General features: G+C 37.6%; 1 protein-coding gene and 1 non-coding gene across 5 annotated transcripts in view; one reads left to right on the plus strand and one right to left on the minus strand.

Moving 5' to 3' along the window:
• The window catches only part of SESTD1 (SEC14 and spectrin domain containing 1), a 122011-nt gene extending 102018 nt beyond the window's left edge, over window positions 1-19993 (minus strand). For 2 of the 4 annotated variants that reach the window (XM_032479845.1, XM_032479846.1), the window contains exon 1: window positions 19682-19993. The gene's annotated coding sequence lies outside the window, so the exon portion shown is untranslated. Of the gene's footprint in view, window positions 1-19336; window positions 19477-19681 lie in introns of those variants that run through there. The other 2 variants (XM_032479843.1, XM_032479844.1) reach the window with 2 other exon arrangements.
• LOC116663954 lies at window positions 4157-4258 on the plus strand. The gene has a single exon (XR_004320305.1). It is a non-coding gene; the product is annotated as a U6 spliceosomal RNA (small nuclear RNA).
• Window positions 19994-23370: the final 3377 nt, after the last annotated feature.

A 23370-nucleotide genomic window follows, 5' to 3' on the forward strand; every position in this document is an offset into this window, starting at 1 on the left:
AACTAGTTAAGATACTATATTCTTCCTATGTGTTGTAGTTTTACAAAAAATACTCACCTAGATTAATACTATTAACAAATAACTCTAGGTTAAATGGACTGTAAAATAGGATGCTATATTATCTCACTTTCTACAACCATCTTTTTAAAAAAGAAAATTAACAGTTTATTAAAATAAATCTTTCAAAAAATCTTAGATTTAGTAATTTTAAGTGTCTTAAGAAATATTTTCACAAAATGTTGTCTTCTCTTTGCAAACTAGATGATATTTCATATAATGCTTTATACCACGATCTCATGGGTGAGTCATTTACAGGATATACAACATGGATTTTTAAAATATGCTAAAGTAAAAACATTGGAAGACAAAATTCAAAGCTGCATAGCTGGAAGCATTCCAGGACAAAACCTTAAAAGTAACTGAAATCACTGGTGTTCACTTACATTTCTGGATAGTCTGATTCTAGACCCAGCTATATATATCAGAATCACTTGGGGAGCTTTTAAAAGTTATCCACTGCATGAAAATGAATAAATGTTCCCATTATGACTGAAGTATTGTGCTGTACACCAGAAATTGACACAACATTGTAAACTGACTATACTTCAATAAAAATATATATAGAGAAAAAAAATATATCCTCTGCAGGCTAACTGAATCAGAATCTCTGGGGTTTGGACTTGGGCAAAGGAATTGTTTTAAAGCGCCCCAGCTGACAATAACATGCTGCTAGGATTCAAAACTATTGGCCATGTCTTTGCAATTATTAACACAGACTGAAACACTGAAGTATCATTTAGCACTAATAATATTGTTTCCTCAAGAACTGTCATTCAAGTAAATGTAAATCTCTAAATTACCTAACAGCATTTCAATGTTTAAGTCTATTATTCAACAGAGTAGGTCTTCCATGATCATTTGCTGGTGATGCAAATATTTTAACAACTAAAATTACAATGATTCCCTTACTTGAAAAAGAATATGGAATTATTATAATACAGAACATACTGTTTTGACATTTTACAACAATTTCAGCTTCATATCCTCCAAAACAACTGATGATGCAGTCAAACACCTAATAAAGTTTGCAAGTTACAAGGTGAGAATTATAGCCTTGAGATGAAGGACTGAGGCATTTCAAGCCAAAGAAAAATTGGTCAAGGTCAGGGTATAAAGACTAGAACTGCAGAATCCGTTTGTAACAGAAGAAAGTTCAGTATGATGGTGTGAAGGAGTAACTGGAAATAGAAAGAAAAGCTAAGATTGTGTATAGTTTGGGGAGGTTCCTGAATGACAGACTAAGAAACTTAAGATATTCATCTACAGGCAATGAGAGTCACAGGTTTTTTTTAAAGGAATGACAGGCCGTTCTACTTCCAAGAAGATGTACTTTACCCTATTCCTCCCACTAAGTGCAACTGAAAGCCCTAAACATTACACATAAAACAATCATAAGAAATCTATGAAAGGTGGAGAGAGGAAGGCAGACTGCCTAGGAACCTAAGGACCTAAGGAACGAGTCAGCGGTGAGTTTCTTGGACTTTATTTTTGCTTCATGTATCTCTCTTTAGCCAAAAGACCAGGAAGAGACAGTCTAGCAAGAAAGAAAACTTTTAGGCAATAACAACGCTACTCTAGCCAAACAACAGGAAAAAAAAAACCATGACCTCACCTCTACTCATGCCAGAAAAGGCTGAATGGGCGCCTAGACTTCCATCCTCTTGAGTATATAACGAGGCACAGCTAGGAGCAGGTGTCACAAAAGGCCAAATACAGAGCCACAACTTTCATCTGATAATGAGCCCCATATTCCAGTGCCCCTCATCCTTGCTGTGTCAGTGGAGACCACATGAAAAGCTGTTAGAATTATCTGTCAAAGATCTTAAAGCAGCCACGATAAAAATGCTTCAATGCGCAATTATGACATGCTCAAAACAAATGAAAAAATAGAAAGCTTCAACAAAGAAACAAAAAAATCTTAGCAAAGAAATAGAAGATATAAAGAACCAAATGGAAATTTTAGAACTGAAAAATACAGTAACTAAATTTAAAAAAGCTCTGTAGATGGACTCCAAACAGAATAGTGGGGACAGAGGGAAAAAAACCAATGAACTAGGAGAGAGAACAGAAATTATCCAATCTTAACAACAGGAAGAAAATAGACTGAAAAACCAATAAAGGTATCCTTAGGGACCTGTGGGACTACAACAAAAGATCTAATATTTGTGTCACTGGAGTCCCAGAAGTAAAGATGAAAGGGAGAGGGGGTGACTGAAAAAGTACTTAAAGAAGTATGGCAAGAGACATAAACCTACAGGTTCAAGAGGCTGAATAAACCCTAAATTGAATAAACCCAAAGAAATCTATGCCACATCACATCACAAACTTCTGAAAACTAAGGACAGAGAAAGCATTCAAAAAAGAACAAAACCTTACCCATAAGGGAAAAACAATTCAAATGACAGAGATTTCTCATCAGAAACCATGCAGGCCAAAAGGAAGTGGCCCAATATTATTCAAGTGCTATACTCGGCAAAAATACCTTAAGTCACGAGAGAGAAGTAAGACCTTTTCAGATGAAAAAAACCAAGCCAATTTGTCCCCCACAGACATACTCTAAAATAATAACTAAAATAAGTTCTCTAAACAGAAAAAAATAATGATAATAAGAGAAGGAACTTCCAAATATCAGGAAAGAAAAAAGAAACCAGTTTAGCGAAAATATAGGTAAATACATTTGACACAACATTGTAAAATGATTATAAATAAATATAAAAAGTTAAAAAAAAAAGGTAAATACAATAGGCTTTCCTTGTTCTCATGACTTTTCTAAATTATGTCTGACAAAAAAAAAAGTTATAACTGTCTCATGTGGTTCTAAATATATGTGCAGAAAACATTTTAAGACAAATTACTGTTGTATCCTTTACTATGAAAAGGAAGGTAAAGCTTCTATACTTCACTCAAATTGGTAGAATGACAACAGGAGACTATAATAGGTTTTGTATATATAATACCTATAGCAAACACTAAAACTGATTTTATGTATCATCCAATACGCAATAGATAAATCAAAATGGAATTCTAAAGTAAACTCAAGTAACCCACAGGAAAAGAAGAAAACAGAGAAAGAAAAAAACAGAAAAGAAAAAGAGAGATAAACAGAAGACAATAAATAAAATGGCACACTTAAACCGTAACACATCTAAAATTACACTGAAGCCTAAATACATTAAGACATATTAGCAGAGTGAATTAAAAAACATGATCCAACTACATGATGCGTATAAGAAACTATATGGTATCTAAAAGAAACTCACTTCAGGGGATAAATTAGGAGGAGTTTGGGATTAACAGATACACACTACTATATACAAAATAGACAAGGACTATTTTATAAATATACAAAACAACAAGGACCTACTGTATAGCACAGGGAATTATATTCAACATCTTGTAATAACTCGTAACAGAAAAGAATAAAAAAAGTATATATACACACATGTATAACTGAATCACTTTGCTGTACACTTGAAAGTAACACATTGTAAATTAACTACACTTGTTTAAAAAAAGCTGGGAAAAAAAGAAACACTTCAAATACAACTATGAAGGTAGACTGAAAGTAGAAGGATGGAAAAAAATAAATCATATAAACATTAACCAAAGGAAAGCAACAGTGGCTATATTAATATCAGATAAAATAGACTTTGGAGAAATGAAAATTATTAGAGACAGAAAGGTATATTACAGAATGATAAAAGGGTCATCCATCAAGAAGACATAGCAGAGGGTGGGAAGGGATAGACTGGGATTTCAAAATGTAGAATAGATAAACAAGATTATACTGCATAGCACAGGGCAATATATACAAGATCTTATGGCAGCTCACAGAGAAAAAGATGTAACAATGAATATATATATGTTCACGTATAACTGAAAAATTGTGCTCTACACTAGAATTTGACATAACATTGTAAAATTATTATGAATCAATAAAAAATGTTTAAAAAAAAAGACATAGCAATCCTAAACATGTTGGTACCAAAAGACAGAACTGAAAAATACATGAAGCAAAAACTGAAAGAACTGAAAAGACAGCTCCAGAATCATAATTGGAGACTTCCACATCCCTCTCTCAACAATTGATAGAACAGTGCTCACTTCGGCAGCACATATACTAAAATTGGAATGACAGAGAATAGCAGGGCCCTGGTGCAAAGATGACACACAAATTCATGAAGCGTTCCATATTTTTTTGGTTACCAGTGGGGGGAGAGGTGGGAAGGGATAAATTGGGAGTTCGAGACTTGCAGATACTAACTACTATACATGAAGCAGATAAACAACAAGTTTCTTCCATACAGTAAAGTGTTTTGGTATTTGCTATAGTTATTATATATACAGGGAAGTATATTCAATGTCTTGTAGTAACCTATAATGAAAATGAATATGAAAATAAATGTATGTATGTATATGTATGAACTATTATGCTGTATACCAGAAATTGACACATTGTAAACTGACTATACTTCAATAAAAAAAAGATTGATTAAAAAAAATTTGATAGAACAGCTAGACAGAAATCAGCAAGGATACAGAACTCAACAACACTGTCAACCAACATGATGTAGTTAACATTCATAGAACATTCCACCAAACAACATCAGAATATGTATTTCTTCCCAAATGCCCATGGAACATACACTAAGACAGACCATACTAAGATAGACCCTAGGCCATAAAGCACACCTCAACAAGTTAAAAATAACTGAAATCACACAGATGATTCTCTGACCACAATGGAATCCAACTAGAAATCACCAATAGAAAGATAAATGGAAAAATCTTCAACCACTTGGAAACTAAGTGACACATTCCTAAATAACCCATAGAGTCAAACAGGAAGTCTCAAGGGGGGAAAAATACATTGAATTGAATGAAAATAAAAATACAATATATCAAAAAATGTGGAACACGGCTATTACTTATTAAACTAAATGTGAAAAGCTGTTACACTAAATGCATATGTCATTATGTCAGAAGAGAAAAAATCTCCAATCAATAATCTAAGCTCCCACCTCAAGAGCAAAAAACCTTAAGGAGGCAGGATAAAAAAGGAGCAAAGGAAAAAGAGAGAGAGAGAAGAAACACAAATTACCAGTATCAATAATGAAACAAGGATTATCACTATAGCCTGCAGACAGCAAAAGGGGAAAGGAGTACCATGAACATCTCTACACACTTTACTTTGACAACTCATACTAAATGGGTCACTTTCTCAAAAAATAAAAACTACAACTCATCTAATATGAAACAGATGATACGAATAGCTGTTTAAAGGCTATCAAGGAAAATACATTTATAATTTACAGAACTCAAAAAAAATCTCTGAACCCAAATGGTTTTCACTGGAGAATTCTACCAAATGTTTAGAGAGGAATTATATCAATTCTACACAATCTATTCCAGAAAACAGAATAAGAGGGTACACTTCCCAATTCATCTTCTAAAGTTAGTATTACTATGAAAATCAAAGACATGAATATAAACATAAGAACCCTTAATCAAATAGCAGCAAATAATATTCAGCAATATATAAAAAGGTGATAATCAAGTGGGATTTATTCCAGGGATGCAAAGCTGGTTCAACATTCAAAAATCATCAATCAATGTAAGCCACCATGTACCAGGATGAAGGAGAAAAATCACGTAACTGTATCAGTTGTTATAGAAAACACAACTGGCAAAATTCAACATTCATACATGATAAAAACTCAGAAAACTATGAAAGGTGGGGAACACACTCAACTTGATAAAGACCTTATACAAAAAAACCTACAGCTAACATACTTTATGGTGAAAGACTGAATGCTCTTCCCTAAGATAAAGAACAAGGCAAGTACATCTACTCTCACCAATCTTATTCAACATAGTACTAGAAGTTCTAATCAGTGCAATAAGACAATGTAAAGAAATAAAAGGCATACAGGTCAAAGAGGAAGAAATACGACTGCCTCGTTGAGGACAATGTTCATGTAGGAAATCCCAAGGAATCTACCAAAAACTCCTAGAATAAGTGAGTTCAGCAAGATTGCAGGATACAAGATAAATATACAAAAACCAATTATATTTCTATATACTAGCAAAAAAAAACCATGTGAACACTGAAAAATAACACTGTTTATAATTACTCCAAAAAATGGAATACTTAGGTATAAATCTAACAAAAGATGTACAATCCTTCCATACTGAAAATACAAAACGCTGATGAAAGAAATCGAAGATCTATAAAACACGGAGAGACATATCATGTTCGTGGATTGGAAGACAATATAGTAAAGATATCAATTCTCCCCAAATTGATAGATGAGTTTCATGTAATTTCTAACAAAATCCCTCCTGTTAAGATTCTTTGTAGACATAAAGATTATTCTAAAATGTATACAGAAAAGCAAAGGAACTAGAACAGCTTAAAAAATTTAAGAAAAGAATAAAAACAGGAGGAATTCATTTACCAGATTTCAAGACTTATACACTGTGGCAATCAAAACTGTGACACTGGCAGAGGGGTAAACACACAGATCAACGGAACAGAACAGAGAACCCGAAAATACAAAGATGCTCAATCGTTTTGTGACAAAGGTTCAAAAACAATTCAATGAAAATTGCCTTTCCCACAAATGGTTCTGGGGCAACTGGATATGCATAGGCAAAAATAATGAACCTTGATCACACCTTATACAAAAATTAACTCAAAATGGATCATGGACTTACATGTAAACAGAAAACTATGAAACTTTAAGAAAAATTTTTTCTAAAACTTTAGGAATCAACTTTCAGGATCTAGAGCTAAGCTAGATTTGACACCAAAAGCACAATCTATAAAAGGAAAAACTGAAAAACTGGACCTCATTAAAATTAAAAACTTTTGATCTGTGAAAGACCACATTAAGAGAATGAAAAGACAATCTACAGAGTGGGAAAAATACTTGCAAACCACATACCTACCAAAGAACTAGTACCTAGAATATATAAAAGAATGCTTGAAACTCAACAGTGCAACAACTAACAATCCAAACAGAAAATGGGTAAAAAATGTGAAAAGACATTTCACGATAAAGGACACAGAGATGACAAATAAGCACATGAAAAGATGTTCAATATCATTAGGAAAATGTGAAGTAAAACCACAGTGAAACATCACTACATACCTATCAGAATGGCTAAAACTAAAAAGTCAAAAAAACAAACACTGCCAAGGATGCAAAAAAAACTAGATCACTCACCGTTTTAGTCTGCTAGGGTTGCCACAATAAAATACCTCAGACTGGGTGGCTTAAATAACAGAATTTTATTTTTTCATAGTTCTGGGGGCTAGAAGTCCAAGATTAAGGTGTCAGCTTGTTTGGTTTCTTCTCAGGCCCCTTTCCTTGATTTGCAGATGGCTGACTTCTCACTGCATCCTCACATGGTCTTTCCTCTGTGTATGCATATCCCTCAAGGATGTGTGTCCAAATTTCTTTCTTATAAGGACATCAGTCAAATTGGATTAGGATCCACTCTAAAGACCTCTGAATCACCCCTTTAAAGGCCTTATCTCCAAAGACAGTCACATTGTGATACTTTAGGAGTTAGGGTTTCAACATATAAGTGGCAGGGAAGGGGGAATAGAGAAAACTCGGCTCACAGTGCTCTATACATTCTACTAGGAATGCAAAATAATACTGCCACTCTGGAAAACATTTGGGCAATTTCTTTTAAAAAGTAAACACGCAACTACCATAAGACCCAGCAAATATACTCTTGATCATTTTTTCCCCAAAAATGAAGATTCATATTCACACATACACACAAACCTATACACAAATGTTATAGCAGCTCTAGTCATAACAGCCGATAGAAACAACCTAGATGTCCTTCAATTGGTGAATGTTTAAACCAACTGTGTTATATCCACACCATGGAATACTACTCAGTAATTAAAAAGGAACAAACTACTTAAATGTGTAATAACTTAAATGAATGGAGAAATATGCTGAATGAAAAAAATCAATCCCAAAAGGTTACATGCTATAGATTTCATTTATATAGCACTCTTGAAATGACAAAATTATAGAAATGGAGACTAGACTGATGGTTACCAGGTATTAAGGAGAAAGGGGGTAGGCAGGAAGGAAGTAGGTGTAACTACTAAAGGAAACTCTCTCTGTCTTACTACAGATGGGTGGAAAACTTCACTGAAACCTTTTCCCACTTTCTAATATTTGAATTATGTGCTGCAAAATAAGTTAGGTAACAATGATCAAATAGGGGTGGATGGGGAGATATTAGTCACCATATCAGAAATGATTAAAGAGGCCAGGCCCTGTGCTAATCCAGACTTATCCTGGCTCCAATCTGCTCTACTTCACCTGGCTGCACTCAATTCTTAAATGTCACCCAAAGTTAACAAGTGCAGTGTCCCACATGATCCTGCACAAAAGATGTAAATTATAAAATTACCTCTCCTTTTCTACCAATATTCTGATTTCCTTAGTATCTGATCTCAGTCAAGTATTAATGAGAAAAGCAGTAATTTTATCTGCTTAAATATTCACGCTAATGTGTAAGTAACTAATAGGTTTAAATATTGTCACAATGTATAAAAGCAGGTTAACTCTAGTGGCATTTTAACAGAAACTGTATGTTTAAGATAGAATTAAATTGCAGTCCAAATGTTGTCATCTGTTTAATTCAGATGCCCTAAAGCAACACTCCCCATTCTGATCTTGGAGTTCTTAGGTATTCTGAAGTAAACTGGATACAAAATCTAAATTCAAAGCAGTAGTAACAGCTTCCATTTCACCACAACTCAAAACTCACGTCTGGTTAGTTGCCTGTCCTACAGGGAGGAAATATTTGGAACAGTGCTTTTACTTGTCTGTGAGTAAATATAATCCAGGACATGGTAAAACTTCTAAAAAAAAATCCGTTTGTCTTCTCAGCTGCCTCTAAGTGCCCCTTTCTCCTGCGTTCTAAGTTCTCTACCACCCACAGGGTATCCTGCATCCTCCTGCCTTCACAAGGCCATCATCTTTCAGCTTCCCCATTCAAATTAATAAAGGACTTAAGCAAGGACTGAACTGTTCTTCAACAGACTCACTTTGTAGTTTAAGGCAGATAGGAGAAATGTGCACTTTTTGGTTGACTTAGATTGACTGAGGGAGCAGGAGCTTCATTTGTTTTTTATTTTGCTGAGTCCACTAGGAATACTGCTTTAGTGCTGATATCATGCCTAGAGGAACTGGGTCAACAGAGTTAATAGGTTACTTGAGCTCTCCTTTGCCCTGTCCATTCTATTAACCTTATTTATTCGGAAGCCAAGGAATCTCTAATTCCAAGGATCCAGATTCCATTTTCAAGCTACCACTTCCTTCTCTTGGTGTGATATTCCTTTCCTTCTTTCAGAATGGTGGTCATTTTCTCCTGCCCTCCAACTCCCAGCAATCTGTTCTCATGCCCCAGAGTTCTTGTAGCCTCCAGTGTGAGAGAAGAAAACAAACTATGAATGTCTGGAAGGGAAGGGTGTGTAAGACAGGAGTGGCTATGTTGGGCTCATGGGCTCCCAAACATGAAACTCCAACTAAGGACAAGAGCAAAGGACCATTACTCCCTCTCCCATCCCGCCATCCAACTAAGTAAGATTCAGCACTCTTGTTTCTTACAGTGCATTTGCAGGGTGGGAGGCACTTCAGCAATACCAACAATTAAATAGCACATAATACATGATATCAGGAAAAAAAACTACCAACTGGCAATGATTGTACATACTGGAGAATGTACTGGGAAAGAAAAACTTCTAAAACTGAATGTTAATTACAATTACATGTTTGACTGGCTTTTAATTTCTGCCTAATTATTATGCAGTGTAATAAACATGAATATCATAAAGGCTATGTCAGATTAACTTCCAGTTTTACCTTAAGGTAACTGCAGCCTTTCCAACCAACCTCCACCCTTGCAGCTTCATTCATTACTCAAGTGTAAGATGCTGATTCTTCCTAAAACAACAATTACCAAGACACCATGCTGTCACACCAGAAAAGAGGCCAGCAACTTGGTGTCCCACTCTCATGTTGTCCATCTTGCAACAACAGTGCTTCTGCCAGTCTTTCCCCAGTTCAAGGTATTCCTTTTCTAGTAACTATAATTATTTCCCCCAAACAACATTTTTTATCATCACTTCCCAGCTGATGAAGCACAGGCATTCATCAGCTTGTCTGTGCTTCACAACAAGCAGCCTCAAAATCTAAACTCTCAAAATGGCTCAATGAAAAAATGGTCAAATGAATTCATAGTAAAAGATATGCATCAATGAATGAGAAAAGATTAAACAGTCTGGTAAAAGGGACATAGAAACACAGATGTTTTCATACATCCCCTGTGGATATACAAAATGGTGTAACCTCTATGGAGGGAAATTTAGCAATATCTATCAAAATTACAAATACAAGTACTCATTTCCTAGGAATTTATCCAATGGTATACTCACATGCCCCACCACTGTGTTGAAATAGCAAAGTTATTCAGTGCTGTATTATTTATTAAAAATCAATAACAGTAATAGCAAATATTTATTTAGCACTTAGTATAGTGCCAAACACTGTTCAAACACTTCATACAGTTGCTCATTTAATCTTCCCAACAATCCTATGGGGTAGGTGCTATTAACATTCATACTGTACAGATACAGTAGGAAGCCAAGTAAAAGTAGCCCAAGACCAAACAGCTAGTGTGAGCCAGGATTTGAACGCAAGGAGGATAGCTCCAGAGCCTATTCTCTTAACTATCATGATATACTAATTCATCAAACTACATATCAACAGAAGAATAGCTGACTAAAACATATATTACATTCATATAAAGGAATATTACATTTTTAAAAAGAAAGTGCTTTTAATTCCCCCTCCCACTTTAAGGGTAAGCTAAACTTAGTGACTCACTTTCAAAAATTAGGTACTGAAAGGGAAAAATACCAACTTTACAGTGGAGAAACCTGGCAAACACTACCTTAACCACAGGATCTAAGTTAAACATCACCAGTGATGTCTTGTAAATATCAGGTAGTACACCCTTACATGAGAAAGACAACTCAACTTTGTGCATTATATCCAAAAACCCGTAGCTCCATTCTAATCATGAAGAAAACACCACACAAACCCAAGCTGAGAAACAGTCTATAGACTATCTGACTGGTACTCCTCAAAACTGTCAAGGTCATTAAAAAAAAAAAAAAAAAAGTCCTTGAGAAACTGCCAGAAGAGACTAAGGAGAAATGACAACTAGGTGAAATTAATGTATTCTAGATGAGATCATGGAACAGAAACAACATTAATTGAAAAACTGATGATATACAAATAAACTCTGGAGTTTAGTTATCAGTAATGTACCAAAGCTGATTTCTTAGTTTTGACAAATGTACCACAATAAGATGATAACATTAGGGGGAAATGAAACTGAGTGAAGTGTATATGGGAACTTTTGGTAGTATTTATGGAATTTTTCTGTTAAAAAAAAAAAATCTCCAAGAAGTGAAAGATATAAAATCTTTCTGGAAGAAGCAGTATGTGCACAGGTATAATCATCTGTGTAATGCAGAAGGGAGAGCACATATGCATATATAAAATACTTCTGGAAAGACACAAAAGAATCTGGTAACAGTGGTTGACTATGTAGAGGAGAGAACTCAGTAACTGAAGAACAGGAATAAAATACTTTTGACTGTGGCCTCTTGTACTTAAATTTTGAAACATATAAATGTATTATGTACTCAATTTTTTAAATGAAAAGTATGACAAGGACCTGAGCTAATGCAAAGTCCTAGAAATAACATAGGGGATTAATTAGAAAATTTTAGGAGATTAAAAAAATCTAATCTCAATCTATCAGTTAATAAGGCTTCCCACATCCCCTTTCTCACTCTTCCCATGAACCTCACTTCTTTATGCACTGCAATTTTGCTGTAGCTGAACCAATCTGACTACCAACCCCAACAAGTCAGCTTATCCCCCAAATTCGCATCTCTCCCAGCAAAACCTAGCTCCTAACTTTAAAGTCACCCACCTATTGTGTTATTCAGCATCCTGTATATTTTGTTTATAAGAGGGATAGCACATACAGGAACTCACACCATCACTACCCCTATACCCATGACAACACTACTCAATGATTACAGCACCCTTTCCCACTAAATCCACACACTGCCTCCAACTACTTCTTAACTCGGTGTTGCATGTAGCCATCATTATCAATTAAGCTGGCCAATGAAATATAACCTATTTACCATATCTGGTCTCTATTACATTAATCTGTTTGCCTTAATACATTCCTCCATGGATTTCATATATATTTATTTTCACATACCCCTATTTTGTTCTGAAAGGATTAATGAGCCTTTCAAGAATACATGAAGTACAAAAGTTAATAGATTAAAAACAACAACAAAAGAATAAAGAAAACACCAAAAATTATTTTTACAAAAAGACTGAAAAAATGTACGGCATAAAACCTATATGCTCTGGGGTGGGCCACAAATCTGGCTTTGGCTTTCCAGTAGCCATCACAAAAAGGAAAACCCAGTCCACACTCCAGGAGATAAACAGAAAAGTACTCAGAAGAGAAACTATTCTTGGTACTTAGACCAAACAATAATTTTTACAAAGCAAAGAGAATGAACGCTACAGAATGAACAAGATATACAGGATTCACAACTACTGTTTTCAAAGGGTTGGGCTGTTTCTGATAGTGTCCATCAGGAGAATCTATGGTGCCTTACCAATGACCAATGCAGCAAAACTGATTTTACAAAGAGCAGACAAATGCTTTGAGAACTGTGTCCTTTTACTTGGTTTCCACCTTCATTGCCTCCCTAACAAAATGTAAATCCTCTGAAGGCAAGAACCATGTTCTGAAACACAGCTGTAACATAACATGTGCTGTAACATGTTCTGTAGTACATAGCTCACAATGCTTTGTTTCCTGCAGGGGAAAAAAAGCATTCAATATCAGTGAGAATTAACAGAGAGCAATTCAAGCCTAGTCTGATAAAAATTCTAACCAAAACATAGGAATTCCCACTCATACTAAACAGAATAAAAACGACACCTGAAGCCTCAATAGATAATCTCTAAACCTTCCACACTACTACTGAATCGCAATTTAATTTGTGATGTCCCAACAGCATTTTTTGCTTTGCATATCCCTGGCATAAGGCTTGCAGAAATGCCAAATCAATATCATATCATATCAAACAAAATTCACAGCAAACGCTTTGGCAACCCCTACAAAGGGAAAGACAATATTACTATCTTTGAAGAATATAATCAATAGCTCTTTACAAACCAGCTGACAAAGGCAGGTTCATTTTTTAAATGACTCCATAAGTCCTCTAGCAGACAATGAATTATAATGCAGATTTTCCCTACTTTCCAAGAATCCGTAGTTTCTGTAAATGCCAAACTGTCAGAGAACTGTACTTCTCAACTCTTTCAAATATATATATATATATACACATACCTAGATCCATACATAAATACACACACACACCCCACCATCAAACAAGCTTATCTTTCCCTTTACAACCACTCCCTAACCCCTCTCCTTTTACCTGGTCAAACTGGAAATGAATGAAGCTTAATAAATTATTTAGGTAAAACAATTATGAGCAATACAAGTATTAAAAAAATTAAATTAGTACTCTTAAGCAGAGGCATTAGAATACATTAACAATTCTGTTTGCATTTTATTAATGGAAATCATTAATAAGTAAGTAGTCTCATCCTTCATTGGTTTAGTTTTTTAATACACTTAGTATTTCAGTTGGCAATATGCTCCTCATTTGGTATTCCCTGTACACAGGAGCACACCCTATCACCCCAGGAGGGGATAGCTGTAATGAGTGAAAGAACATCGACAGGACTGGGTGTCCACAAAATGGACATTGGAAAATCTAATCCCTGTGCCTTTGTTTCTTCATCTACAAAATTGAGAAATGACAATCCCCTCTATCTGATAAGATTACTGGGCGGATTAAATAAGGTAAGAATTGTAAACTGCCTAGTAAACTGCATGTAAAACAGATCCTTAATAAGCGTTCAGTTCTCTTGTTCTTTTTTTAATAGGTAAAGAAATAGAAGGAGCTTAGCAGGTGACGTGTCCAAGGTCAGTGCCGAGAAAGTGTAATACAGACTAAAACTCTAAACTTAGGGACTAGGGTTCTTTCCACTGCATCAAGCAGCCTTAAAATAGCAGAACCCAACACCTCATATTCATCACTGTTGGGCATTCATTACTGGCAAAAAAAAAAAAAAAAAAAAAAACCTAACAATTTGAACACGTATTAGATGCCAGGAACTAATCTCTTTCCTCATGACTACTCTGTAAAGTAGGTGTATTTATCCCATTTTACTGAGAGAAACTAACTTATCCAAAATCGTAAGTGACAGTGCATAATTAATTCACGTCTGTTTACTACTCTCCCCGACTTGTATGCCTCAAAAGTATACAAGTACCTAGAAATCATTGTCTACCAAAAGCAAATTCTAAATGGCCTGGAAATTTTTATAGATCCTTCCAATATATTAGTGGAAACCTTCCCTAGCTCCACCATCCTTTATCCTTAAATTTGTTCCTGTTGTTAAGCTAAAACAACTTACAATAACTATGGTGACAAATCTATATTTGTATAGCATGTTACAGGCTAGTATAATTCTTTTCATTTTTATTAGATGCAACTATTGAAGTTTTTCATATGTTAGCTCACATCTCGCTTGACACTTTCAAGACTCCTGTGATATAGGGATTATTACCATTTTACAATAAGGAAACAAGCTTAAGAAAGTAACTTGCCTAAGGTTATATAACTAGTAAGAGCAGAGAAAACACTTATACTCTTGCATCTAATTGATTCATTTAATCATTTACTTTTGTCTACTTATTCATCAGAGCAGAAAGGGAAGTATGAGTGGGAAGGCCTTCTTCATCAAAAATATAATAGAAAATAATGGCCAAAACTTGATAGAACAGTAACTACAGGAAAAATCAGAAAGGCTGTCCCACCTCTCTTCCCTCCTTGCAAGACTGTCAAGTAATTTCCAACAAATGTTTAGAGGGCAGAAGAGTTTAAACTATTCCAGAATACAGAGGAAAAAAAAGGGAGTTTACCAATTCATTCTTAGAGGTTAGCTTAATCTTGACACTAAAACCAATCAAGAACAGCAAACTAAAAATGAAGCATAAATATTGTTTATCTTCTGATGATAGATGCAGAAGTTTTAATATATTTAAGTGAAAAACTAAGGCATATGTGTAGTATGATCCCATTTGTATGAGAAAAACCACTGTGAACAGACATGTATGTACTAAGTATGTCTGAGTATATGTATGTGTATTTATGCATACATAAATATAAAGATAAGGGTTTGGAAATAAAAGCTCAAACTGTTAACAAAGGTCACCTGGGACAGGAGGAGTCTTGGTGGTGAAGGAAGGTAAGGGGACAAGTAGTAAAGTGAGATTTTTGGCTTTTACTCTATATACCCCTGTATTATTTGAATTGTTATAATTAACATGCATCATTTTTGACAATTAAAATACATAAATGAAAAGCAGGGCCTAATATTCATTTGATGTATCTCCTCTACTTGTTATAGTGAAAAATAATTCTTTCATTCATTCATTGGACATTCATTTATTGAACAAACACTCAGGGTCCAACTCCCAAATGGGCACTGAGCTAAGCACTGCTGCCAGCCACCAGGTTCTTAGAGCCTATTTTTCTAACCCCAGGATGGAATAACAGTTACTTTCTTCCATAAGATATCGTGCTAGTAAGTTTTAAGTTCTAATTTTTGTCACTTACTGCTTTTTAGGTTATATACCAGGAATAAGAAATACTTTCCTTATCTAGAGTTTGTACTGCTTTTATTCTAAGAAGGACTATCAGATAACTTTTATTAGGTATTTTTGGCAACTGGGAAAAAGTGCATTTGTATTCATTCATTTAACAAAGGTTAGTGTCCCTGCTGTATTTCTGGGCACAATGCTGGACAATGGACATGCAAAGATGAATAAATAACATGACCTTCTACCTACCCTCTCGGGAGTTAAGAATTCTGCATACCTGCTATGTCTACAGAGTAAGTAGTACGTAATCTGAAATACACACTTTGGTAATCCTGCACTTCAAAGTGAAACTGGCAAACTGCCCTGCTCAAAAATAAAAGTTAATTTCAGTGTAACCCAGAAAAATCCTAATGTTCACAAAAACTGTGAAATTGTTCAATTACTCTAAGGTGAAAGAGAATAAATTAGTGGGAAAATAGAGAACATGGAAGCTGCAGAGGAATAGAAAGCACGATGTCTCAGCGAACATGGACTAGGACTAGCTATGCCACTAAGAAGCCATTCCTAGGCTTATTTCCCCACAGAAAATATAGAAATCATATCTACCTTATTAGGAAAGGAGAAATCAAAGAATATATTCAAAAAAGCATAATAAAATCTGGTGATTATGAGGCAATGTGGCCACAGCACCTGCTTTTTGCTGTTGTTTGGTTTAACTTACTTATTTCCCCACGAGTCTGTCAATGATTAGCCAAGCAAATCTGCAAACAGAATTTAACTTCTGTATGCCTCACAAAGTGGAAAGAATGCAGGAAGCACAGTCAGAAGACCTGAGTTTACATTCACACCCTGACTCCTACTAACTCTGGAAGGTTAAAAAATCAGCAAATTATTTAACCTCTTTGCACCTTAGTTTCCTAGCAATAAAATAGGGATAAACCTATTTTATAGGAATATTTCAAAGGCTAAATGAGAAAATACATGCAGAAATGTAAACTTAGGAACTATTATAAATTAGTTATTTTTCCAGAGAAGATATACAAACAGCCAGTAAGAACATAAAGATGCTCAACATCATTAGCCATTAGAGAAATACACATGAAAACCACCACAGGATACCACTTCACACCCACTAGAATCAATCACTACCATCAAAAAGACATTACCAAGTGCTGGAGAAAATGCAACCCTCATACTTATATGATGGGAATGTAAAATGGTGTAGCAGCCACGGAAGATAGTTCGGCAGTTTCTCAAAGAGTAACATTTACCTTATGACCTAGCAAGTACACATCTAAATATACACTCAAGAGAACTGAAAACATATGTCCAAACAAAAACCTGTAAATGAATGGTCATAGCAACATTACTCATAATAGCCCAAAAGTGGAAACAATACAAATGTACATCAACTGATGAATGGATAACAAAATGTGGCACATCCATACAGTGGAATATTATTCTGCCATTAAAAAGAATGAAATATGGATGAACCCTGAAAATATTATGTTCAGTGAAAGACACAAAAGGCCACATACCTATATGACTCCATTTATATGAAATGTCCAGAATCAGCAAATCCAGAGAAAGAAAATAGGCTGGAGGTCGCCAAGTTTGGATGAGTGGGGATGGGAGTGGTAGCTATTAGGTAGGAAGGTTTCCTTTCAGGATGCTGAAAATGTTCCTTGAATTAGGGATGTTTGCACTACCTTGTGAATATACTAAAACCACTGAACTGTACATGTTAGAAGAGCAAATCCTATGGTATATGAGTTACATATCTCAATAAAAGAAACCTGCAGAAATTTAAGTTTGGGCTACTTTTTATTAGTAAATATCCTACTTTTTTCAGGAGGTTGTTCCTGCTGCTTCTAACAGCTTTGAAAGTTGGTGTTAGATGTTACACAGATGAATGGCATTTTTTTATAAAGCAAAATTACTAATTATGCCAGAGAAACTTTCTACGAATCAGATTAATTTGGTATGATTTTATTTCTTCAAAGTCCTATTAATATCGTTTGTTTTTAGGGAGAAGAGAGAGCTTCAAAGAGTCTTTATAGAATACGTTTTTAAAAAGGTCAAAATGTAGTATTTAATAAAAATATTTTTTAATTAGTAGACATTTAGTTTCCAGATAAGCTCATCAATCACATAAAACCCAAGCAGGTGAACTCTGCAACCTCTACCCACCAGTGGTAACCTTCTACGTTCTGCATTCTGCTGTCAGATTTCTAGGTCCAACATCAGCTCTTTCCAATTATTATTCACAGGTGTTAAAATGCTTGATAAATTCTTTAAATGAAATCACTTCATTCCCTAATGCTGGGGTATTTACAGAGTAGGCCCGATTTTTAAGGTTAAATTTAGTCTAGATTGTTTGAATAAATATACAACAAAATGATTTCCCAGAATTTGGGATATAAAAACAACCTATAGAGTTGTGTAATGCTTTCTAAGTCCTTTGGGGATTTTTCATGAATTTGGTCATGGGTTAAGGCAGTCACCAACTTTCGTCCACACAAAGTATTACGTAAAAGCTTCCTGGTTCTAAAACAAAGAAGTATTTTATTGCTCAAAGCAAAAGGAAGATATTTTCCTTCCATTTAGTATTGTTGTACTAAAATAGCATACCAATGAAACCAGCTAGGTAACAGCATGACCGAAGGTATGTAAACAAAAATAAGCTGTACTTTATTTTGTATTCTTCCTTTTGGGGTGAAAAAAGTTACTCACACCTAAGAAAATAAAGCTCATCAAACCAAAGAAAACCATACGGGATAGTATTTCCAACATGGGGGTATTCTGAGTGGCAATTTTAATTTGAGGGTATGCCAACCTATGCTAGGATGCATGGTGGGTATACTTGGCACAGACAGAATGTGAAGAAAGAGGCGACCTGTCAAACAGCTGCTATCGAGTTACTCCCTCAACAGCACTTTCAACTTCTCGGGTTATGTCTGTGTAAAAGAAAAAGATGTCAAAGAACCAAAAGAACCAGGCGGGCTGTCACAGCAGCAGCCAAGTCCAAACCGTACATTCCAGGGTGAAATGCCACAAGAACCCTTAAGAGCCGGCCAGACTGCGGTTCCTTTCCAATATGAATTTACCTCACATTAAAAAAAAAAAAATAAATGCACAGCCAGGTATTTTTGCCAACCCGCTCTCCCTTCCCTTTGTGACTCCTCCAAAGGCTGAAGGGATGTTAACATCCCGCAAGCCCAAGGGAAACCAAGCCCCACGCCGCGAGCGAGGCGTCCAGCAGCCTCTTCGCAGCCCGGGGATCTCGGGCCGGCGTCCCCCACACCCACCGGGCAGGGCTGGTCACCGGCCACACAAAGAAACCAGCCGCGGACGCCGGACGCGGGGACTCGCCGCCGAGCCGGACGCCACATCTGGTCCCCTCACGGCGGGTAGACGAGACCCGCCGGAAAATAAGGATTAACCCCCGTACCTGTTGCATGATTCGGGTTCCTTTCACCCAGAAATGAACGCGGGCGCTCAGGACGGGAGACGCGGGCCGCCGGGGCTCTGAGGGCCTCGGCCGCACCCGGCAGGCGGCGCGGAGGCAGGAGCCACCCGCTGGGCTCCCCACCTCGGGTGCTTTGTCTGCGGCGGCGGGGGAGGGGCGGCGGAGAGGGGGTGAAGCGTCCCTCCCTCAGTAGCGCTGCCCGCGCGCTAGAAGAAAGCCAGGCCCGCGGCCGCCGCCGCCTCCACCCGCCCGCGCTCGCCGCCCGGCCGCGGGGCCTGCGCGCTCCTCCCGCCCGGGCCGCCCGGGCCGCGCGGCGGCCACACTCACCTGGCTGGTGCTGGCGCTGGCGGCCGGCGGCTCCGGAGCAGTGGGGAGGACGCGGAGACGCGAGCGAGGCGCGGGCGGAGGCGGAGGGCCCGGCGGGAGGAAGGAGGGCTGGGGACAGAGCGGGCCCGAGCGGCGGTGTGGCGGCGGCGGCTCCAGTCACTGGCGGCAAATCGCGTCGCGGCCCCTCTGTGTGTCAGGCAAGGGGCAGCAGCGCGGGCGGCCCTGCGACCTCCCGACACCCTCGGCCCGACCCGCGTCCGCGCTACCCCGCGCGCGCCCGGGTAGCGGCGGCGCAGCGACCCCGCCCAGCACGGGAAAGGGGCGGGGCGGGGCGGGGCGGGGCGGGGAGTCCCACCCGGGCTGGGGGCTGGGCTCTGGGCGAGGAGGGGGCCTCTGACCCCCCCGGGCAGCCCCAGCAATCCTCACCACTCGCCGAGCTCTCAGCTCCCAATCCCCCCAACAGCGTGGGGTACAGTGGAAGGAGCACTGGGCCTAGAGTCAGGCAGCCTGGGCTGAAGGAAGGACCCCACCACCCCCGACCTGACGCCTTGCAAGTCCTCTGTCCTCATGTTGAAATACATACGGTCGAGTCTGTGGTCTCCAAGATTTTCAAAATTTTAACACTGTCATCCCGGGTTTGTTGGGGTTCCTTTGCCCCCAAGTGCTCACTGCTAGGAGACTCCAGGAGACAGGTCTCCCCACAGTGTGGGGTGGGGCTGAAGGATAAAGGGAGCTGGAAAGGAATGTGTTATAGTGAAAAGGGGCTGGATCCAGGGCGTTTGATTTTGTGGAGGATCTTTCCACTGGACAGTCCAAAATTTATCTACAAATGGCTACTTCCCCATCTTCACCAATTCTAGTTCTCCCAATGTACTAACCTGAGTCCTTGCTCTTCCAATTTTACTGCGCTGTTTTTATGTCATTTCCTGAATTCAGTTCAAGAGTCATCAGCTAATACGCACAAGTTCAAGGCAGCCATGTGGTCCCAATCCCAGGCCTTACTTATTAATCACTGTGCCACTCACTTAAGTACTACCTAATTCCATGGAAAAAAATCTTACCATTCTAACAACTCGGCAACTAAGTTTCTCTCTACTAAAGTTCTCTGATTTAAAATCTCAAGGATTAATATCTCCTCTTCATTCTGTGACTGATAATCTGTCTCCACAACTTCAGCCTCTTTGCCATTCTTTAGGTCAAGCCTTTCTAATTTCACTTCTGCTTCTGTTCCACATGACTGCCAGAGAATGCTCCAAAAACACAGCCTCCCTCTTTAAAATCCTTCCGAGATTCTCCACCTGGATAATCAGGTTCAAGAAATTACCATGGTTTCTAAGGCCATTTATGATCTGATTCCCAGACCTCTTCAGCTCCAACTTTAACTCCCACCACATACACACAGATTTAGTAGGCTCTGTCTCCATGACTTTGTATGTTTACCCCCGTCCAAAACCCATCCTTTATTTAATCAGGAGAACTCCTACTACCCTTCAACACAGTAAAGATAATGCATCACTTCCTCATTGGAATCTTCCTCGACATCCCCTCCTTCTTCCACACCTGCATCCTCACTTTCCCCACCTGTACTGAATTACTCTTTCCTTTCTACTTTCATGGAACCTTTGATCTATTCTCTACGACAATCCTTAGCACTTTGTTTTTTCCCATTACTTTTGTTTGGTGGTCTTTTCTTACTTGACTGTGAGTTCCTTAAAAGGATAGAGATTTGTATCTAGTTCATTTTTGTCTCTCAGACATAGCACAGGACTCAGCACTAAGAAGATTCTCTTTAAATATTTGTTCAAGTACTAATGTCACCATTCATTCCAACAAATAGATGTTGAGCATTTACCCAACTAGAGAGAATTACAGTGCAATCCACAGTCCCTGTCTTCCTTACTTAACCTTCCACAGTATTCTGTTCCTCCTTCCTTTACAATTTGGCATTCTCTACTTACCATTTTAAGCCCTGTCCTAATACTGCTTGCATTCTTTGCTTGTTTTAATAAAGCAAGATCATGCCAAATAACCTATTATAGTAATTCACCAAACATCCCTGCCCTTCCTCTTTCCATACCCTCTAGTTCCACACTGTATCACCCAGTTATTAGATAAGGGGCAACAGCTGCAACAGAAAACACATTAGCCTAAATGCAGAGAACAAAGTATGGGTGCTGTATTTTCCTGTAACTACTGAATGAACACTTAAATTCACCAGGCCTCACCTCTGCAGTTCCTCTGGCTCTATGATTAGGCTTCATTTTTAGTATTTTGTTAATAAGGTAAATATATCCTTTATATATGTATAAATTGAAGAGAACCAGATCCTTGCAAAGTAGCTGTCCAGCATCTGCTTGAACTCTGAGTGATAGGGAACCACTCACTACTTCACAATGATACTCATCTTTGAACAGCCCAGCGAGTCCCAACTTTGAACTGAAATGTGTCTCCCTGTACATTTGGTAGGTAACTATGGTATTAGTAGAAAACACCCCTGGATTTCAACTCCAAAGTGGTATGGTTACAGCCTAGTTCCATAACTTCTAGCTGTATGACCTTGGACAAGCACAAAACAACTCCAAGTATGAGTTTGCTCAACTCTAAAGGACAATAATAACATCCTACATCATTATTATAAATATGAATACAATGTGTATTAAAGTGCCCAGTCACTCTGAATCTGGTACTAAGATGTACTGAGTACAGAACAGCCCAGTTCCTTTTTCATACACAGGCTTTTTTTTTTTTTTTTAAGTATAGTCAGTTTACAACGTTGCATCAGTTTCTGGGATACAGCATAATGTTTCAGTCATACATATACATACATATATTCATTTTCATATTCTTCTTCATTATAGGTTACTATAATACATAGCCTTTTAAACATCTGAAGTCAGCAACCATAGCATATGACTTCTCACACCACCCTCCACTCCCGTGCCTCATTCATCTCCTCCATACATTCTCACCTAAACATACTCTAGGGCCTCTTAAAATGTGGCATCTAGAACTGAGTCCAGTAGTCCAGGTATAAAGAGAGGAGAAGAGAAATACGGTTTGCTGCATCTTTATGATGGTGTTTCAAAATTCAGCTTGATATCACATTCATATTTTTCTACTACTCCACACTGTTCATAAATATCATGTTTTTGCCAACTAAAACAAACAAAACCCCTCAAATCCTTTTTAGGACTTTAATACATACACTCCTATAAAACCATGTCACCTCTAACCTGTTTGTGTACAATTTGTTTTTGGAGATTGAGTGTGGATCTTTGCATTTATTCATCTTAAATATCACTTTGGAAACACTGGGATCCCCTGCCAAATAGAAATCAATGTGAAATAAGAATAACATTTGAACGACATTCAGGAGTGGGGAGAAAAAAATTCCAAGTTCCTAAATTCCTAATTTCTCCACTAAGGCTTTTCATGAAATGCCATATTTAAATGTCATCTAAAATTATACAACTTCTCACATTCATTTTGTTTTATTTTTATAATAAGTTAGTATTTTATGTGCATATGTTTCCCAAACATTGTTCTCTGGAAACTGTGAAGAACTCACTGAGATAAGATAGACTGTTAATGCCATTTTACCCAAGCTCAGCAGGGTTAGGTAATTTGCTGAACACTCACTCTGCACCAAAATAGGCTTCTTGGAGGAACTGCCCCACCCACAGGCCCGC

The sequence above is a fragment of the Camelus ferus genome, chromosome 5 (genome assembly GCF_009834535.1).
Source record: "Camelus ferus isolate YT-003-E chromosome 5, BCGSAC_Cfer_1.0, whole genome shotgun sequence".
Classification (NCBI taxonomy): Eukaryota; Metazoa; Chordata; class Mammalia; order Artiodactyla; family Camelidae; genus Camelus; species Camelus ferus.